This window comes from Pseudophryne corroboree, unplaced genomic scaffold (genome assembly GCF_028390025.1).
Source record: "Pseudophryne corroboree isolate aPseCor3 unplaced genomic scaffold, aPseCor3.hap2 scaffold_149, whole genome shotgun sequence".
NCBI classification, from domain to species: Eukaryota; Metazoa; Chordata; class Amphibia; order Anura; family Myobatrachidae; genus Pseudophryne; species Pseudophryne corroboree.
This window is the reverse complement of record NW_026968120.1, coordinates 129,557-148,393: the sequence shown is the minus strand read 5'-3', so window position 1 is coordinate 148,393 and position 18,837 is coordinate 129,557. Positions and strand designations below refer to the sequence as shown.

At 38.3% G+C, this 18,837-nt stretch overlaps 2 non-coding genes and 1 pseudogene across 2 annotated transcripts; 1 reads left to right on the top strand and 2 right to left on the bottom strand.

Annotated features, from left to right (window-relative positions):
* Nucleotides 1-234: 234 nt before the first annotated feature.
* LOC134998360 (U1 spliceosomal RNA) lies at nucleotides 235-397 on the bottom strand. Its single transcript, XR_010200642.1, has one exon. It is a non-coding gene; the product is annotated as a U1 spliceosomal RNA (small nuclear RNA).
* A 152-nt stretch (nucleotides 398-549) lies between these two features.
* On the bottom strand, nucleotides 550-713 carry LOC134998855 (U1 spliceosomal RNA). Its single transcript, XR_010201021.1, has one exon. It is a non-coding gene; the product is annotated as a U1 spliceosomal RNA (small nuclear RNA).
* A 3,773-nt stretch (nucleotides 714-4,486) lies between these two features.
* LOC134998620 (U1 spliceosomal RNA) lies at nucleotides 4,487-4,665 on the top strand (annotated as a pseudogene).
* The last annotated feature ends 14,172 nt before the right edge of the window (nucleotides 4,666-18,837 follow it).

Below are 18,837 nucleotides of genomic sequence, written 5' to 3'. Positions count from 1 at the left end.
CTGATTTCTTGCAGCAGCTGGGCACTGTAACAGCTCCAGAGCTGCTCTGTACGGCAAGTAAAAGGGTGTGGGCCCTGCAGCACTACCTGTAGTTCGCATTGTGCGTTGGAAGGCACAAAGTAAGCAGACGGGAGAAGTCAGGATAGTGCGCAAGGGCATAGAAGGGAGCGGCTCAAGAAAACAGAAGTGGAAACAGACAGCAAACTAGGCTGGAGAGAGACCTGAGACAAAGAGATCTGAATTATACGAGAGCCGACCAGGGGAAACACAAATTATGCAGTCAAGTTTCCCACATTTGGGGAAATCGCAGGAGCAGCACACCCAGAGTGCAATGGGTGAGCCTTGCCCTGGGAGAAGCACCTTCATGATCATAGTATCTCACCTGGCAGGTATGTAGGAGTTGGGCTAGAGCTGGGGAGGGTCGCTGCTCGGGTACCCCCCTGTCAAGTGAAGGAGGTCAAACTGAGGCAGCACAATGGAACTCTCGAAAGAAGAACAAGGCTAGAGGAAGATCTGAGACAAAGAAATCTGACTTTTACCAGAGCTGACCAGAGGAAAACACAAACACAGTCCCCCACTACCACAAATAATGCAGTTGAGTTTCCCACATTTGGGGAAATCACAGGGGTCAGCATACCCAGAATGCAATGAATGAACCTCACCCTGGGAGAACAATCTTTATGACCATGGTATCTCCTATGCAAAATAAGTATGATTTGAGATAGGGCTGGGGAGGGCCGCTGCTCATGCACATCTCTGTCAAGTAAAGGAGATTCAACTGAGGCAGCACAAGGGAACTCTCATCTGGGGACAACAACTGCCGGGAGAACACATATTTTCAGATGAACATGGGAGGGCAGAAGGCTGCCTAATACTGAAGCACGCCCAAACAACAAACCAAATGCAACAACTAGTACAAGCATTCCTGGGAGAAGGTCTGCAGAAGACGGATTTGCATACGGTGATGTCATCCAAGCAGTGGGCCAAAGTTGGCTGGAACCCTCATCTGCATATGTTGAAGATACAATTTGTGAATTGCATTTAACACTATCTCCCTTTCCTGGGGAGAAGATGGTAGGGCCGATTTGAAAAACCGGCGAGGAGGCACCTCTTCGAATTTCAGCTTGTAACCCTGAGAAACAATTTCTATTGCCTAGGGATCCACCTGCGAATGAACCCAGATGTGGCTGAAAACTCGAAGACGTGCCCCCAACTGGGCGGACTCCTTTAGCGGAGCCCCAGCGTCATGCGGTGGATTTTGTAGAGGCCGGGGAGGACTTCTGTTCCTGGGAACTAGCTGTGTTGTGCAGCTTCTTCCCTCTGCCCTTACCTCTGGCAAGAAAGGACGCACCTCGTACTTTCTTGTTTCTCTGTGATCGAAAGGACTGTATTTGATAATGTGGTGCTTTCTTAGGCTGTGAGGGAATATAAGGCAAAAAATTTGATTTACCAGCTGTAGCTGTGGAGACTAGGTCCGAGAGACCTTCCCCAAACAATTCCTCACCCCTGTAAGGTAAAACCTCCATATGCCTTTTTGAGTCGGCATCACCTGTCCATTACCGGGTCCATAGGACTCGTCTAGCAGAAATCGACATAGCGTTTATTCTAGAACCCAGTAGACTAATGTCACTTTGAGCATCTCTCATATATAGGACAGCATCTTTTATATGCCCTATGGTCAATAACATAGCATCCTTATCTAGGGTCTCAATCTCTGCTGATAAGGTATCTGTCCATGCTGCCACCGCGCTACAACCCCGGCCGACGCAATTGCCGGTCTGAGTAAGGTACCAGAATGTGTGTAAATGGACTTTAGGGTAACCTCCTGCTTGCGGTCAGCAGGGTCCCTGATGGTAGCCGTATCCTGGGATGGCAGCGCTACCTTTTTGGATAAGCGTGTCAATGCTTTATCCACCCTAGGGGAGGATTCCCACCGTATCCTGTCCATTGGCGGGAAAGGATACGCCATAAGAATCCTTTTGGGAATCTGCAGCTTTTTGTCTGGAGATTCCCAAGCTTTTTCACATAATTCGTTCAACTCATGTGAGGAGGGAAAGGTTATCTCAGGTTTCTTTCCCTTATACATGTGTACCCTCGTGTCAGGGACAGGGGACTCTGTGATGTGCAAAACATCTTTTATTGCAATAATCATATATCGAATACATTTAGCCAATTTTGGCTGTAACTTTGCATCATCGTAGTCGACACTGGAGTCAGAATCTGTGTCGGTATCTGTGTCAACTATTTGGGATAGTGGGCGCTTTTGAGACCCCGAAGGTCCCTGCGACATAGGGACAGGCATGGGTTGACTCCCTGACTGTTCCCTAGCTTCAGCTTTGTCTAATCTCTTGTGTAATAAGTTTACATTAGCACTTAAAACATTCCACATATCCATCCAGTCAGGTGTCGGCGTTGTCGATGGAGACACCACATTAATTTGCTCCTGCTCCTCTCTAGGAGAGCCTTCTACCTCAGACATGTCGACACACGTGTACCGACACACCATACACTCAGGGAATCCTCTTATCTGAGGACAGTTCCCCAACAAGGCCCTTTGGAGAGACAGAGAGAGAGAGTATGCCAGCACACACCCCAGCGCTATATGACCCAGGAAAAAAACACAATAATTTTATGTTTACCCAGTAGCGCTGTATTTCCATATATATATGCGCCTAATTATGTGCCCCCCTCTTCTTTAAGACCCTCTTTCTACCGTGGTATAAGCAGGGGAGAGTCCGTGGAGCTTCCCCTCAGCGGTGCTGTGGAGAAAATGGCGCTGGTGAGTGCTGAGGGAGAAGCCCCACCCCCTCAGCGACGGGCTTCTGTCCCGCTCAAATATAGTAAAAAAATGGCGGGGGCTCTTATATATATATATACAGTGCCTAGCTGCATATATATTTATTTTGCCAAAGAGAGGTCTATATTGCTGCCCAGGGCGTCCCCCCTGCGCCCTTCACCCTTACACTGACTGCCGTGTGTGAGGTGTATTGGAGCAATGGAGCACAGCTTTACTGCTGTGCGTTACCTCAGTGAAGATCATGAAGTCTTCCGCCGCCTCTGAAGTCTTCTTTTCTTCTCATACTCACCCGGCTTCTATCTTCCGGCTCTGCGAGGGGGACGGCGGCGCGGCTCTGGGACGGACGGCGAGGGTGAGACCTGCGTACCGATCCCTCTGGAGCTAATGCTGTACAGTAGCCTAAGAAGCAGAGCCTATCAACTCACAGAAGTAGGTGTGCATCTCTCCCCTCCGCCCCTCGATGCAGGGAGTCTGTTGCCAGCAGGCTCCCTGAAAATAAAAAAATCTAACAAATATACTTTCTGTCAGGAAACTCAGGAGAGCTCCCTGAAAAGCACCCAGTCTCCTCTGGGCACAGTAGTAAACTGAGGTCTGGAGGAGGGGCATAGAGGGAGGAGCCAGTGCACACCCAGATCTAAAGTCTTTCTTAAAGTGCCCATGTCTCCTGCGGAGCCCGTCTATCCCCCATGGTCCTTACGGAATCCCCAGCATCCTCTAGGACGTAAGAGAAAAATTATGCTGGCAGAAAAATCCAATTGAGTGATTAAACAGCTCCAGAGCTGCTCTGTAAGGCAAGTAAAAGGGTGTGGGCCCTGCAGCACTACCTGTAGTTTGCATTGTGCATTGGAAGCCTAGTTTGCTGTCTGTTTCCACTTCTTTTTTCTTGAGCCCCTCCCGTCTATACCCTTGTGCACTATCCTGACTTCTCCTCCCGTCTGCTTACTTTGTGCCTTCCAATGCACAATGCAAACTACAGGTAGTGCTGCAGGGCCCACACCCTTTTACTTGCCTTACAGAGCAGCTCTTGAGCTGTTACAGTGCCCAGCTGCTGCAAGAAATCAGCGTGAATGCTTCAGGGGCTGGGGCATGGCCAACATGAGCCCCACACCGAAGGAGGGTGGGGGTGTTTAATGCGAACTAGGGGTCTCGCACAATGCGAACTACAGGTATTGCTGCAGGGCCCACACCCTTTTACTTGCCTTACAGAGCAGCTCTGGAGCTGTTACAGTGCCCAGCTGCTGCAAGAAATCAGCTTGAATCCTTCAGGGGCTGGGGCATAGCCAACATGAGCCCCACACCGACGGAGGGTGGAGGTGTTTAATGCGAACTAGGGGTCATCCAAGTGCCGCAAAAGGCCGCCATGCCCTGCACACCCCTTTTCTCTTTTCATATGCAGACGAGGGTTGAAGCCAACTTTGACCCACTGCTTGGATGACATCGCCATATGCAAATCCATCTGCTGCAGGCCTTCCCCCAGGAATGCTTGCACTAGTTGTTGCATTTGGTTTGTTGTTTGGGGGTGCTTCAGTATTAGGCAGCCTTCTGCCCTCCCATGTTCATCTGAAAATATGTGTTCTCCCTGCAGTTGTTGTCCCCAGATGAGAGTTCCCTTGTGCTGCCTCAGTTGAATCTCCTTTACTTGACAGAGATGTGCCTGAGCAGCGGCCCTCCCCAGCCCTATCCCAAATCATACTTATTTTGCATAGGAGATACCATGGTCATGAAGACTGTTCTCCCAGGGTGCGGTTCATTCATTGCATTCTGGGTATGCTGACCTCTGTGATTTCCCCAAATGTGGGAAACTCGACTGCATTATTTAATGCGAACTAGGGGTCATCCAAGCACCGCAAAAGGCCGCCATGCCCTGCATACCCCTTTTCTCTTTTCATAAGCAGACGAGGTTTGAAGCCAACTTTGACCCAATGCTTGGATGACATCACTTGCTGCCTTTCCAATGAAGCAAGTTTAATTTAATAATAGGTGAAAAACCATCCCTACAAAGGTGTTAATCAGATACTTGGCTTTGTGGACACTTTTCAGAGCACAAATTTGTTAGCATAAAAATAAAGCCAGAAAATGAAGAGCTGTTTAATCACTCAATTGGATTTTTCTGCCAGCATATTTCTTTTTCTCTGCAACCCACTGCTAAATTGTGCTTCCTAGCTGTTTTTATAAAATCACTGAATCAAATCTAACTCTGATTACATCAGAGAAGGCCAGGTACCCTACACCATAACAGGGGGTTTGAAATTTTGACTTGTCTACTTAAAGATCACCAAAATCTGATAACAAGGTCAATTAAGTCCCTAGGTGGGATTGAACCACCAACCTTTTGGTTAATAGCCTTACACACTAACTGATTGCGCCACAGCGACACTTTGCAAAAGTACATACTGACAAAGGCTAATAAGCATTCATCTAGAACGATTCCTAGAAACATTTTAAAAAGTCAATAATGTGGAGAGTTTTTGTAAGATGTTTCTTCCATCAACCAATGAAGAAACACATTGGTACTTTCCCATGATGAGTGAGTGCTTCAGGATCTTTTGCACTTACATGTGCAGCAGAGTACTGTAATGGAAGCATGCTGGGTCCATAACCCAGAGGTAGGCATATTGAAACTATCCTCTGCTATATGCATTTTTTTTTTGTTAATTAAAGTAATCCAAAACTGGGATTGATATTTTTGCTCTTTTATTTTTACTTAAAGTACAATAACTTTTACCATTTTAATTTGTTTTAATAGTATATTGACAGTATTGTTTTCTTTCAAAAATCCAATTAATTTTCTTTACCCGATTATTAAAATGGTAATTGACAAAAACAAACTACATTGTCACCAGAAGAGCAATACAAAATGTACAAGTGATATATTAAAATCATCTTTCCAGCTTGAATTTCAATGATGCATTGGGGCAACGATTTTGTGAGAAACATCTTCACCCTTAAATAAAGATTTTCTTAATTCCTTACCTGTGTGCTAATTAGATATCACCTTGTTTTCACATTAAACAGACTTCCACATGAGAAAACAGCAAAGATGCAGTGGCGTTAATGTTTCCTGGTGTCAACCTGTATTATTTCCGTAGATATTGAAATGAGGATGCATCTTGCTGCCTTTCCAATGAAGCAAGTTTAATTTAGTAATAGGTGAAAAACCATCCCTACAAAGATGTTAATCAGATACTTGGCTTTGTGGACACTTTTCAGAGAACAAATTTGTAATCATAAAAATAAAGCCAGAAAATGAAGAGCTGTTTAATCACTCAATTGGATTTTTCTGCCAGCATTTTTCTTTTTCTCTGCAACCCACTGCTAAATTGTGCTTCCTAGCTGTTTTTTTATAAAATCACTTAATCAAATCTAACTCTGATTACATCAGAGAAGGCCAGGTACCCTATACCATAAGAGGGGGTTTGCAATTTTGACTTGTCTACTTAAATATCACCAAAATGTGATCACAAGGTCAATTACGTCCCTGGGTGGGATTGAACCACCAACCTTTTGATAAATAGCTGAACACACTAACCGATTGCGCCACAGAGACACTTTGCAAAAAGCACATACTGACAAAGACTAATAAGCATTCATCTAGAACGTTTCCTAGAAAAACTTTAAAAAGTCAATAATCTGGAGAGTTTTTGTAAGATGTTTCACCAGCAACCAATGAAGAAACACATTAGTACTTTCGCATGATGAGTGAGTGCTTCAGGATCTCTTGCACTTACATGTGCAGCAGAGTACTGCAATGGAAGCATGCTGGGCCCATAACCCAGAGGTAGGCAGATTGAAACTATCCTTTGCTATATGCATTTTTTTTTTGTTCATTAAAGTAATCCAAAACTGGGATTGATATTTTAGCTTTTATTTTTACTTAAAGTACAATAACTTTTACCATTTTAATTTGTTTTAATAGTATATTGACAGTATTGTTTTCTTTCAAAAATCCAATTAATTTTCTTTATCCGATTATTAAAATGGTAATTGACAAAAACAAACTACATTGTCACCAGAAGAGCAATACAAAATGTACAAGTGATATATTAAAATCATCTTTCCAGCTTGAATTTCAATGATGCATTGGGGCAACGATTTTGTGAGAAACATCTTCACCCTTAAATAAAGATTTTCTTAATTCCTTACCTGTGTGCTAATTAGATATCACCTTGTTTTCACATTAAACAGACTTCCACATGAGAAAGCAGCAAGGATGCAGTGGCGTTAATGTTTCCTGGTGTCAACCTGTATTATTTCAGTAGATATTGAAATGAGGATGCATCTTGCTGCCTTTCCAATGAAGCAAGTTTAATTTAGTAATAGGTGAAAAACCATCCCTACAAATATGTTAATCAGATACTTGGCTTTGTGGACACTTTTCAGAGAACAAATTCGTTAGCATAAAAATAAAGCCAGAAAATGAAGAGCTGTTTAATCACTCAATTGGATTTTTCTGCCAGCATATTTCTTTTTCTCTGCAACCCACTGCTAAATTGTGCTTCCTAGCTGTTTTTTTTATAAAATCACTGATTCAAATCTAACTCTGATTACATCAGAGTAGGCCAGGTACCCTACACCATAAGAAGGGGGTTTGAAATTTTGACTTGTCTACTTAAAGATCACCAAAATCTGATAACAAGGTCAATTACATCCCTGGGTGGGATTGAACCACCAACCCTTTGATTAATAACCAAACACACTAACAGATTGCGCCACAGAGACACTTTACAAACGTACATACTGACAAAGGCTAATAAGCATTCATCTAGAACGTTTCCTAGAAAAACTTTAAAAAGTCAATAATCTGGAGAGTTTTTGTAAGATGTTTCTTCCATCAACCAACGAAGAAACACATTGGTACTTTCCCATGATGAGTGAGTGCTTCAGGATCTCTTGCACTTACATGTGCAGCAGAGTACTGCAATGGAAAAATGCTGGGCCCATAACCCAGAGGTAGGCAGATTGAAACTATCCTCTGCTATATGCATTTTTTTTGTTAATTAAAGTAATCCAAAACTGGGATTGATATTTTTGCTCTTTTATTTTTACTTAAAGTACAATAACTTTTACCATTTTAATTTGTTTTAATAGTATATTGACAGTATTGTTTTCTTTCAAAAATCCACTTAATTTTCTTTACCCTATTATTAAAATGGTAATTGACAAAAACAAACTACATTGTCACCAGAAGAGCAATACAAAATGTACAAGTGATATATTAAAATCATCTTTCCAGCTTGAATTTCAATGATGCATTGGGGCAACGATTTTGTGAGAAACACCTTCACCCTTAAATAAAGATTTTCTTAATTCCTTACCTGTGTGCTAATTAGATATCACCTTGTTTTCACATTAAACAGACTTCCACATGCGAAAGCAGCAAGGATGCAGTGGCGTTAATGTTTCCTGGTGTCAACCTGTATTATTTCAGTAGACATTGAAATGAGGATGCATCTTGCTGCCTTTCCAATGAAGCAAGTTTAATTTAGTAATAGGTGAAAAACCATCCCTACAAAGGTGTTAATCAGAGACTTGGCTTTGTGGACACTTTTCAGAGAACAAATTTGTTAGCATAAAAATAAAGCCAGAAAATGAAGAGCTGTTTAATCACTCAATTGGATTTTTTTGCCAGCATATTTCTTTTTCTCTGCAACCCACTGCTAAATTGTGCTTCCTAGCTGTTTTTATAAAATCACTGAATCAAATCTAACTCTGATTACATCAGAGAAGGCCAGGTACCCTACACCATAACAGGGGGTTTGAAATTTTGACTTGTCTACTTAAAGATCACCAAAATCTGATAACAAGGTCAATTACGTCCCTGGGTGGGATTGAACCACCAACCTTTTGGTTAATAACCATACACACTAACTGATTGCGCCACAGCGACACTTTGCAAAAAGCACATACTGACAAAGACTAATAAGCATTCATCTAGAACGTTTCCTAGAAAAACTTTAAAAAGTCAATAATCTGGAGAGTTTTTGTAAGATGTTTCTTCCAGCAACCAATGAAGAAACACATTAGTACTTTCGCATGATGAGTGAGTGCTTCAGGATCTCTTGCACTTACATGTGCAGCAGAGTACTGCAATGGAAGCATGCTGGGCCCATAACCCAGAGGTAGGCAGATTGAAACTATCCTTTGCTATATGAATTTTTTTTTTTGTTCATTAAAGTAATCCAAAACTGGGATTGATATTTTCGCTTTTATTTTTACTTAAAGTACAATAACTTTTACCATTTTAATTTGTTTTAATAGTATATTGACAGTATTGTTTTCTTTCAAAAATCCACTTAATTTTCTTTACCCTATTATTAAAATGGTAATTGACAAAAACAAACTACATTGTCACCATAAGAGCAATACAAAATGTACAAGTGATATATTAAAATCATCTTTCCAGCTTGAATTTCAATGATGCATTGGGGCAACGATTTTGTGAGAAACATCTTCACCCTTAAATAAAGATTTTCTTAATTCCTTACCTGTGTGCTAATTAGATATCACCTTGTTTTCACATTAAACAGACTTCCACATGAGAAAGCAGCAAGGATGCAGTGGCGTTAATGTTTCCTGGTGTCAACCTGTATTATTTCAGTAGATATTGAAATGAGGATACATCTTGCTGCCTTTCCAATGAAGCAAGTTTAATTTAGTAATAGGTGAAAAACCATCCCTACAAATATGTTAATCAGATACTTGGCTTTGTGGACACTTTTCAGAGAACAAATTAGTTAGCATAAAAATAAAGCCAGAAAATGAAGAGCTGTTTAAACACTCAATTGGATTTTTGTGCCAGCATATTTCTTTTTCTCTGCAACCCACTGCCAAATTGTGCTTCCTAGCTGTTTTTATAAAATCACTGAATCAAATCTAACTCTGATTACATCAGAGAAGGCCAGGTACCCTACACCATAACAGGGGGTTTGAAATTTTGACTTGTCTACTTAAAGATCACCAAAATCTGATAACAAGGTCAATTAAATCCCTGGGTGGGATTGAACAACCAACCTTTTGGTTAATAGCCTTACACACTAACTGATTGCGCCACAGCTACACTTAGCAAAAGTACATACTGACAAAGGCTAATAAGCATTCATCTAGAACGATTCCTAGAAACATTTTAAAAAGTCAATAATGTGGAGAGTTTTTGTAAGATGTTTCTTCCATCAACCAATGAAGAAACACATTGGTACTTTCCCATGATAAGTGAGTGCTTCAGGACCTCTTGCACTTACATGTGCAGCAGAGTACTGTAATGGAAGCATGCTGGGTCCATAACCCAGAGGTAGGCAAATTGAAACTATCCTCTGCTATATGCATTTTTTTTTGTTAATTAAAGTAATCCAAAACTGGGATTGATATTTTTGCTCTTTTATTTTTACTTAAAGTACAATAACTTTTACCATTTTAATTTGTTTTAATAGTATATTGACAGTATTGTTTTCTTTCAAAAATCCACTTAATTTTCTTTACCCGATTATTAAAATGGTAATTGACAAAAACAAACTACATTGTCACCAGAAGAGCAATACAAAATGTACAAGTGATATATTAAAATCATCTTTCCAGCTTGAATTTCAATGATGCATTGGGGCAACGATTTTGTGAGAAACATCTTCACCCTTAAATAAAGATTTTCTTAATTCCTTACCTGTGTGCTAATTAGATATCACCTTGTTTTCACATTAAACAGACTTCCACATGCAAAAGCAGCAAGGATGCAGTGGCGTTAATGTTTCCTGGTGTCAACCTGTATTATTTCAGTAGACATTGAAATGAAGATGCATCTTGCTGCCTTTCCAATGAAGCAAGTTTAATTTAGTAATAGGTGAAAAACCATCCCTACAAAGGTGTTAATCAGAGACTTGTCTTTGTGGACACTTTTCAGAGAACAAATTTGTTAGTATAAAAATAAAGCCAGAAAATGAAGAGCTGTTTAATCACTCAATTGGATTTTTCTGCCAGCATATTTCTTTTTCTCTGCAACCCACTGCTAAATTGTTCTTCCTAGCTGTTTTTATAAAATCACTGAATCAAATCTAACTCTGATTACATTAGAGAAGGCCAGGTACCCTACACCATAACAGGGGGTTTGAAATTTTGACTTGTCTACTTAAAGATCACCAAAATCTGATAACAAGGTCAATTAAGTCCCTGGGTGGGATTGAACCACCAACCTTTTGGTTAATAGCCTTACACACTAACTGATTGCGCCAAAACAACACTTTGCAAAAGAACATACTGACAAAGGCTAATAAGCATTCATCTAGAACGATTCCTAGAAACATTTTAAAAAGTCAATAATGTGGAGAGTTTTTGTAAGATGTTTCTTCCATCAACCAATGAAGAAACACATTGGTACTTTCCCATGATAAGTGAGTGCTTCAGGACCTCTTGCACTTACATGTGCAACAGAGTACTGTAATGGAAGCATGCTGGGTCCATAACCCAGAGGTAGGCAGATTGAAACTATCCTCTGCTATATGCATTTTTTTTTGTTAATTAAAGTAATCCAAAACTGGGATTGATATTTTTGCTCTTTTATTTTTACTTAAAGTACAATAACTTTTACCATTTTAATTTGTTTTAATAGTATATTGACAGTATTGTTTTCTTTCAAAAATCCAATTAATTTTCTTTACCCGATTATTAAAATGGTAATTGACAAAAACAAACTACATTGTCACCAGAAGAGCAATACAAAATGTACAAGTGATATATTAAAATCATCTTTCCAGCTTGAATTTCAATGATGCATTGGGGCAACGATTTTGTGAGAAACATCTTCACCCTTAAATAAAGATTTTCTTAATTCCTTACCTGTGTGCTAATTAGATATCACCTTGTTTTCACATTAAACAGACTTCCACATGCGAAAGCAGCAAGGATGCAGTGGCGTTAATGTTTCCTGGTGTCAACCTGTATTATTTCAGTAGACATTGAAATGAGGATGCATCTTGCTGCCTTTCCAATGAAGCAAGTTTAATTTAGTAATAGGTGAAAAACCATCCCTACAAAGGTGTTAATCAGAGACTTGGCTTTGTGGACACTTTTCAGAGAACAAATTTGTTAGTATAAAAATAAAGCCAGAAAATGAAGAGCTGTTTAATCACTCAATTGGATTTTTCTGCCAGCATATTTCTTTTTCTCTGCAACCCACTGCTAAATTGTGCTTCCTAGCTGTTTTTATAAAATCACTGAATCAAATCTAAACATCAGAGAAGGCCAGGTACCCTACACCATAACAGTGGGTTTGAAATTTTGACTTGTCTACTTAAAGATCACCAAAATCTGATAACAAAGTCAATTAAGTCCCTGGGTGGGATTGAACCACCAACCTTTTGGTTAATAGCCTTACACACTAACTGATTGCGCCACAGCGACACTTTGCAAAAGTACTTACTGACAAAGGCTAATAAGCATTCATCTAGAATGATTCCTAGAAACATTTTAAAAAGTCAATAATGTGGAGAGTTTTTGTAAGATGTTTCTTCCATCAACCAATGAAGAAACACATTGGTACTTTCCCATGATGAGTGAGTGCTTCAGGATCTCTTGCACTTACATGTGCAGCAGAGTACTGTAATGGAAGCATGCTGGGTCCATAACCCAGAGGTAGGCAGATTGAAACTATCCTCTGCTATATGCATTTTTTTTGTTAATTAAAGTAATCCAAAACTGGGATTGATATTTTTGCTCTTTTATTTTTACTTAAAGTACAATAACTTTTACCATTTTAATTTGTTTTAATAGTATTGTTTTCTTTCAAAAATCCTATTAATTTTCTTTACCCGATTATTAAAATGGTAATTGACAAAAACAAACTACATTGTCACCAGAAGAGCAATACAAAATGTACAAGTGATATATTAAAATCATCTTTCCAGCTTGAATTTCAATGATGCATTGGGGCAACGATTTTGTGAGAAACATCTTCACCCTTAAATAAAGATGTTCTTAATTCCTTACCTGTGTGCTAATTAGATATCACCTTGTTTTCACATTAAACAGACTTCCACATGAGAAAACAGCAAAGATGCAGTGGCGTTAATGTTTCCTGGTGTCAACCTGTATTATTTCCGTAGATATTGAAATGAGGATGCATCTTGCTGCCTTTCCAATGAAGCAAGTTTAATTTAGTAATAGGTGAAAAACCATCCCTACAAAGATGTTAATCAGATACTTGGCTTTGTGGACACTTTTCAGAGAACAAATTTGTAATCATAAAAATAAAGCCAGAAAATGAAGAGCTGTTTAATCACTCAATTGGATTTTTCTGCCAGCATTTTTCTTTTTCTCTGCAACCCACTGCTAAATTGTGCTTCCTAGCTGTTTTTATAAAATCACTGAATCAAATCTAACTCTGATTACATCAGAGAAGGCCAGGTACCCTACACCATAACAGGGGGTTTGAAATTTTGACTTGTCTACTTAAAGATCACCAAAATCTGATAACAAGGTCAATTAAGTCCCTAGGTGGGATTGAACCACCAACCTTTTGGTTAATAGCCTTACACACTAACTGATTGCGCCACAGCGACACTTTGCAAAAGTACATACTGACAAAGGCTAATAAGCATTCATCTAGAACGATTCCTAGAAACATTTTAAAAAGTCAATAATGTGGAGAGTTTTTGTAAGATGTTTCTTCCATCAACCAATGAAGAAACACATTGGTACTTTCCCATGATGAGTGAGTGCTTCAGGATCTTTTGCACTTACATGTGCAGCAGAGTACTGTAATGGAAGCATGCTGGGTCCATAACCCAGAGGTAGGCATATTGAAACTATCCTCTGCTATATGCATTTTTTTTTTGTTAATTAAAGTAATCCAAAACTGGGATTGATATTTTTGCTCTTTTATTTTTACTTAAAGTACAATAACTTTTACCATTTTAATTTGTTTTAATAGTATATTGACAGTATTGTTTTCTTTCAAAAATCCAATTAATTTTCTTTACCCGATTATTAAAATGGTAATTGACAAAAACAAACTACATTGTCACCAGAAGAGCAATACAAAATGTACAAGTGATATATTAAAATCATCTTTCCAGCTTGAATTTCAATGATGCATTGGGGCAACGATTTTGTGAGAAACATCTTCACCCTTAAATAAAGATTTTCTTAATTCCTTACCTGTGTGCTAATTAGATATCACCTTGTTTTCACATTAAACAGACTTCCACATGAGAAAACAGCAAAGATGCAGTGGCGTTAATGTTTCCTGGTGTCAACCTGTATTATTTCCGTAGATATTGAAATGAGGATGCATCTTGCTGCCTTTCCAATGAAGCAAGTTTAATTTAGTAATAGGTGAAAAACCATCCCTACAAAGATGTTAATCAGATACTTGGCTTTGTGGACACTTTTCAGAGAACAAATTTGTAATCATAAAAATAAAGCCAGAAAATGAAGAGCTGTTTAATCACTCAATTGGATTTTTCTGCCAGCATTTTTCTTTTTCTCTGCAACCCACTGCTAAATTGTGCTTCCTAGCTGTTTTTTTATAAAATCACTTAATCAAATCTAACTCTGATTACATCAGAGAAGGCCAGGTACCCTATACCATAAGAGGGGGTTTGCAATTTTGACTTGTCTACTTAAATATCACCAAAATGTGATCACAAGGTCAATTACGTCCCTGGGTGGGATTGAACCACCAACCTTTTGATAAATAGCTGAACACACTAACCGATTGCGCCACAGAGACACTTTGCAAAAAGCACATACTGACAAAGACTAATAAGCATTCATCTAGAACGTTTCCTAGAAAAACTTTAAAAAGTCAATAATCTGGAGAGTTTTTGTAAGATGTTTCACCAGCAACCAATGAAGAAACACATTAGTACTTTCGCATGATGAGTGAGTGCTTCAGGATCTCTTGCACTTACATGTGCAGCAGAGTACTGCAATGGAAGCATGCTGGGCCCATAACCCAGAGGTAGGCAGATTGAAACTATCCTTTGCTATATGCATTTTTTTTTTGTTCATTAAAGTAATCCAAAACTGGGATTGATATTTTAGCTTTTATTTTTACTTAAAGTACAATAACTTTTACCATTTTAATTTGTTTTAATAGTATATTGACAGTATTGTTTTCTTTCAAAAATCCAATTAATTTTCTTTATCCGATTATTAAAATGGTAATTGACAAAAACAAACTACATTGTCACCAGAAGAGCAATACAAAATGTACAAGTGATATATTAAAATCATCTTTCCAGCTTGAATTTCAATGATGCATTGGGGCAACGATTTTGTGAGAAACATCTTCACCCTTAAATAAAGATTTTCTTAATTCCTTACCTGTGTGCTAATTAGATATCACCTTGTTTTCACATTAAACAGACTTCCACATGAGAAAGCAGCAAGGATGCAGTGGCGTTAATGTTTCCTGGTGTCAACCTGTATTATTTCAGTAGATATTGAAATGAGGATGCATCTTGCTGCCTTTCCAATGAAGCAAGTTTAATTTAGTAATAGGTGAAAAACCATCCCTACAAATATGTTAATCAGATACTTGGCTTTGTGGACACTTTTCAGAGAACAAATTCGTTAGCATAAAAATAAAGCCAGAAAATGAAGAGCTGTTTAATCACTCAATTGGATTTTTCTGCCAGCATATTTCTTTTTCTCTGCAACCCACTGCTAAATTGTGCTTCCTAGCTGTTTTTTTTATAAAATCACTGATTCAAATCTAACTCTGATTACATCAGAGTAGGCCAGGTACCCTACACCATAAGAAGGGGGTTTGAAATTTTGACTTGTCTACTTAAAGATCACCAAAATCTGATAACAAGGTCAATTACATCCCTGGGTGGGATTGAACCACCAACCCTTTGATTAATAACCAAACACACTAACAGATTGCGCCACAGAGACACTTTACAAACGTACATACTGACAAAGGCTAATAAGCATTCATCTAGAACGTTTCCTAGAAAAACTTTAAAAAGTCAATAATCTGGAGAGTTTTTGTAAGATGTTTCTTCCATCAACCAACGAAGAAACACATTGGTACTTTCCCATGATGAGTGAGTGCTTCAGGATCTCTTGCACTTACATGTGCAGCAGAGTACTGCAATGGAAAAATGCTGGGCCCATAACCCAGAGGTAGGCAGATTGAAACTATCCTCTGCTATATGCATTTTTTTTGTTAATTAAAGTAATCCAAAACTGGGATTGATATTTTTGCTCTTTTATTTTTACTTAAAGTACAATAACTTTTACCATTTTAATTTGTTTTAATAGTATATTGACAGTATTGTTTTCTTTCAAAAATCCACTTAATTTTCTTTACCCTATTATTAAAATGGTAATTGACAAAAACAAACTACATTGTCACCAGAAGAGCAATACAAAATGTACAAGTGATATATTAAAATCATCTTTCCAGCTTGAATTTCAATGATGCATTGGGGCAACGATTTTGTGAGAAACACCTTCACCCTTAAATAAAGATTTTCTTAATTCCTTACCTGTGTGCTAATTAGATATCACCTTGTTTTCACATTAAACAGACTTCCACATGCGAAAGCAGCAAGGATGCAGTGGCGTTAATGTTTCCTGGTGTCAACCTGTATTATTTCAGTAGACATTGAAATGAGGATGCATCTTGCTGCCTTTCCAATGAAGCAAGTTTAATTTAGTAATAGGTGAAAAACCATCCCTACAAAGGTGTTAATCAGAGACTTGGCTTTGTGGACACTTTTCAGAGAACAAATTTGTTAGCATAAAAATAAAGCCAGAAAATGAAGAGCTGTTTAATCACTCAATTGGATTTTTTTGCCAGCATATTTCTTTTTCTCTGCAACCCACTGCTAAATTGTGCTTCCTAGCTGTTTTTATAAAATCACTGAATCAAATCTAACTCTGATTACATCAGAGAAGGCCAGGTACCCTACACCATAACAGGGGGTTTGAAATTTTGACTTGTCTACTTAAAGATCACCAAAATCTGATAACAAGGTCAATTACGTCCCTGGGTGGGATTGAACCACCAACCTTTTGGTTAATAACCATACACACTAACTGATTGCGCCACAGCGACACTTTGCAAAAAGCACATACTGACAAAGACTAATAAGCATTCATCTAGAACGTTTCCTAGAAAAACTTTAAAAAGTCAATAATCTGGAGAGTTTTTGTAAGATGTTTCTTCCAGCAACCAATGAAGAAACACATTAGTACTTTCGCATGATGAGTGAGTGCTTCAGGATCTCTTGCACTTACATGTGCAGCAGAGTACTGCAATGGAAGCATGCTGGGCCCATAACCCAGAGGTAGGCAGATTGAAACTATCCTTTGCTATATGAATTTTTTTTTTTGTTCATTAAAGTAATCCAAAACTGGGATTGATATTTTCGCTTTTATTTTTACTTAAAGTACAATAACTTTTACCATTTTAATTTGTTTTAATAGTATATTGACAGTATTGTTTTCTTTCAAAAATCCACTTAATTTTCTTTACCCTATTATTAAAATGGTAATTGACAAAAACAAACTACATTGTCACCATAAGAGCAATACAAAATGTACAAGTGATATATTAAAATCATCTTTCCAGCTTGAATTTCAATGATGCATTGGGGCAACGATTTTGTGAGAAACATCTTCACCCTTAAATAAAGATTTTCTTAATTCCTTACCTGTGTGCTAATTAGATATCACCTTGTTTTCACATTAAACAGACTTCCACATGAGAAAGCAGCAAGGATGCAGTGGCGTTAATGTTTCCTGGTGTCAACCTGTATTATTTCAGTAGATATTGAAATGAGGATACATCTTGCTGCCTTTCCAATGAAGCAAGTTTAATTTAGTAATAGGTGAAAAACCATCCCTACAAATATGTTAATCAGATACTTGGCTTTGTGGACACTTTTCAGAGAACAAATTAGTTAGCATAAAAATAAAGCCAGAAAATGAAGAGCTGTTTAAACACTCAATTGGATTTTTGTGCCAGCATATTTCTTTTTCTCTGCAACCCACTGCCAAATTGTGCTTCCTAGCTGTTTTTATAAAATCACTGAATCAAATCTAACTCTGATTACATCAGAGAAGGCCAGGTACCCTACACCATAACAGGGGGTTTGAAATTTTGACTTGTCTACTTAAAGATCACCAAAATCTGATAACAAGGTCAATTAAATCCCTGGGTGGGATTGAACAACCAACCTTTTGGTTAATAGCCTTACACACTAACTGATTGCGCCACAGCTACACTTAGCAAAAGTACATACTGACAAAGGCTAATAAGCATTCATCTAGAACGATTCCTAGAAACATTTTAAAAAGTCAATAATGTGGAGAGTTTTTGTAAGATGTTTCTTCCATCAACCAATGAAGAAACACATTGGTACTTTCCCATGATAAGTGAGTGCTTCAGGACCTCTTGCACTTACATGTGCAGCAGAGTACTGTAATGGAAGCATGCTGGGTCCATAACCCAGAGGTAGGCAAATTGAAACTATCCTCTGCTATATGCATTTTTTTTTGTTAATTAAAGTAATCCAAAACTGGGATTGATATTTTTGCTCTTTTATTTTTACTTAAAGTACAATAACTTTTACCATTTTAATTTGTTTTAATAGTATATTGACAGTATTGTTTTCTTTCAAAAATCCACTTAATTTTCTTTACCCGATTATTAAAATGGTAATTGACAAAAACAAACTACATTGTCACCAGAAGAGCAATACAAAATGTACAAGTGATATATTAAAATCATCTTTCCAGCTTGAATTTCAATGATGCATTGGGGCAACGATTTTGTGAGAAACATCTTCACCCTTAAATAAAGATTTTCTTAATTCCTTACCTGTGTGCTAATTAGATATCACCTTGTTTTCACATTAAACAGACTTCCACATGCAAAAGCAGCAAGGATGCAGTGGCGTTAATGTTTCCTGGTGTCAACCTGTATTATTTCAGTAGACATTGAAATGAAGATGCATCTTGCTGCCTTTCCAATGAAGCAAGTTTAATTTAGTAATAGGTGAAAAACCATCCCTACAAAGGTGTTAATCAGAGACTTG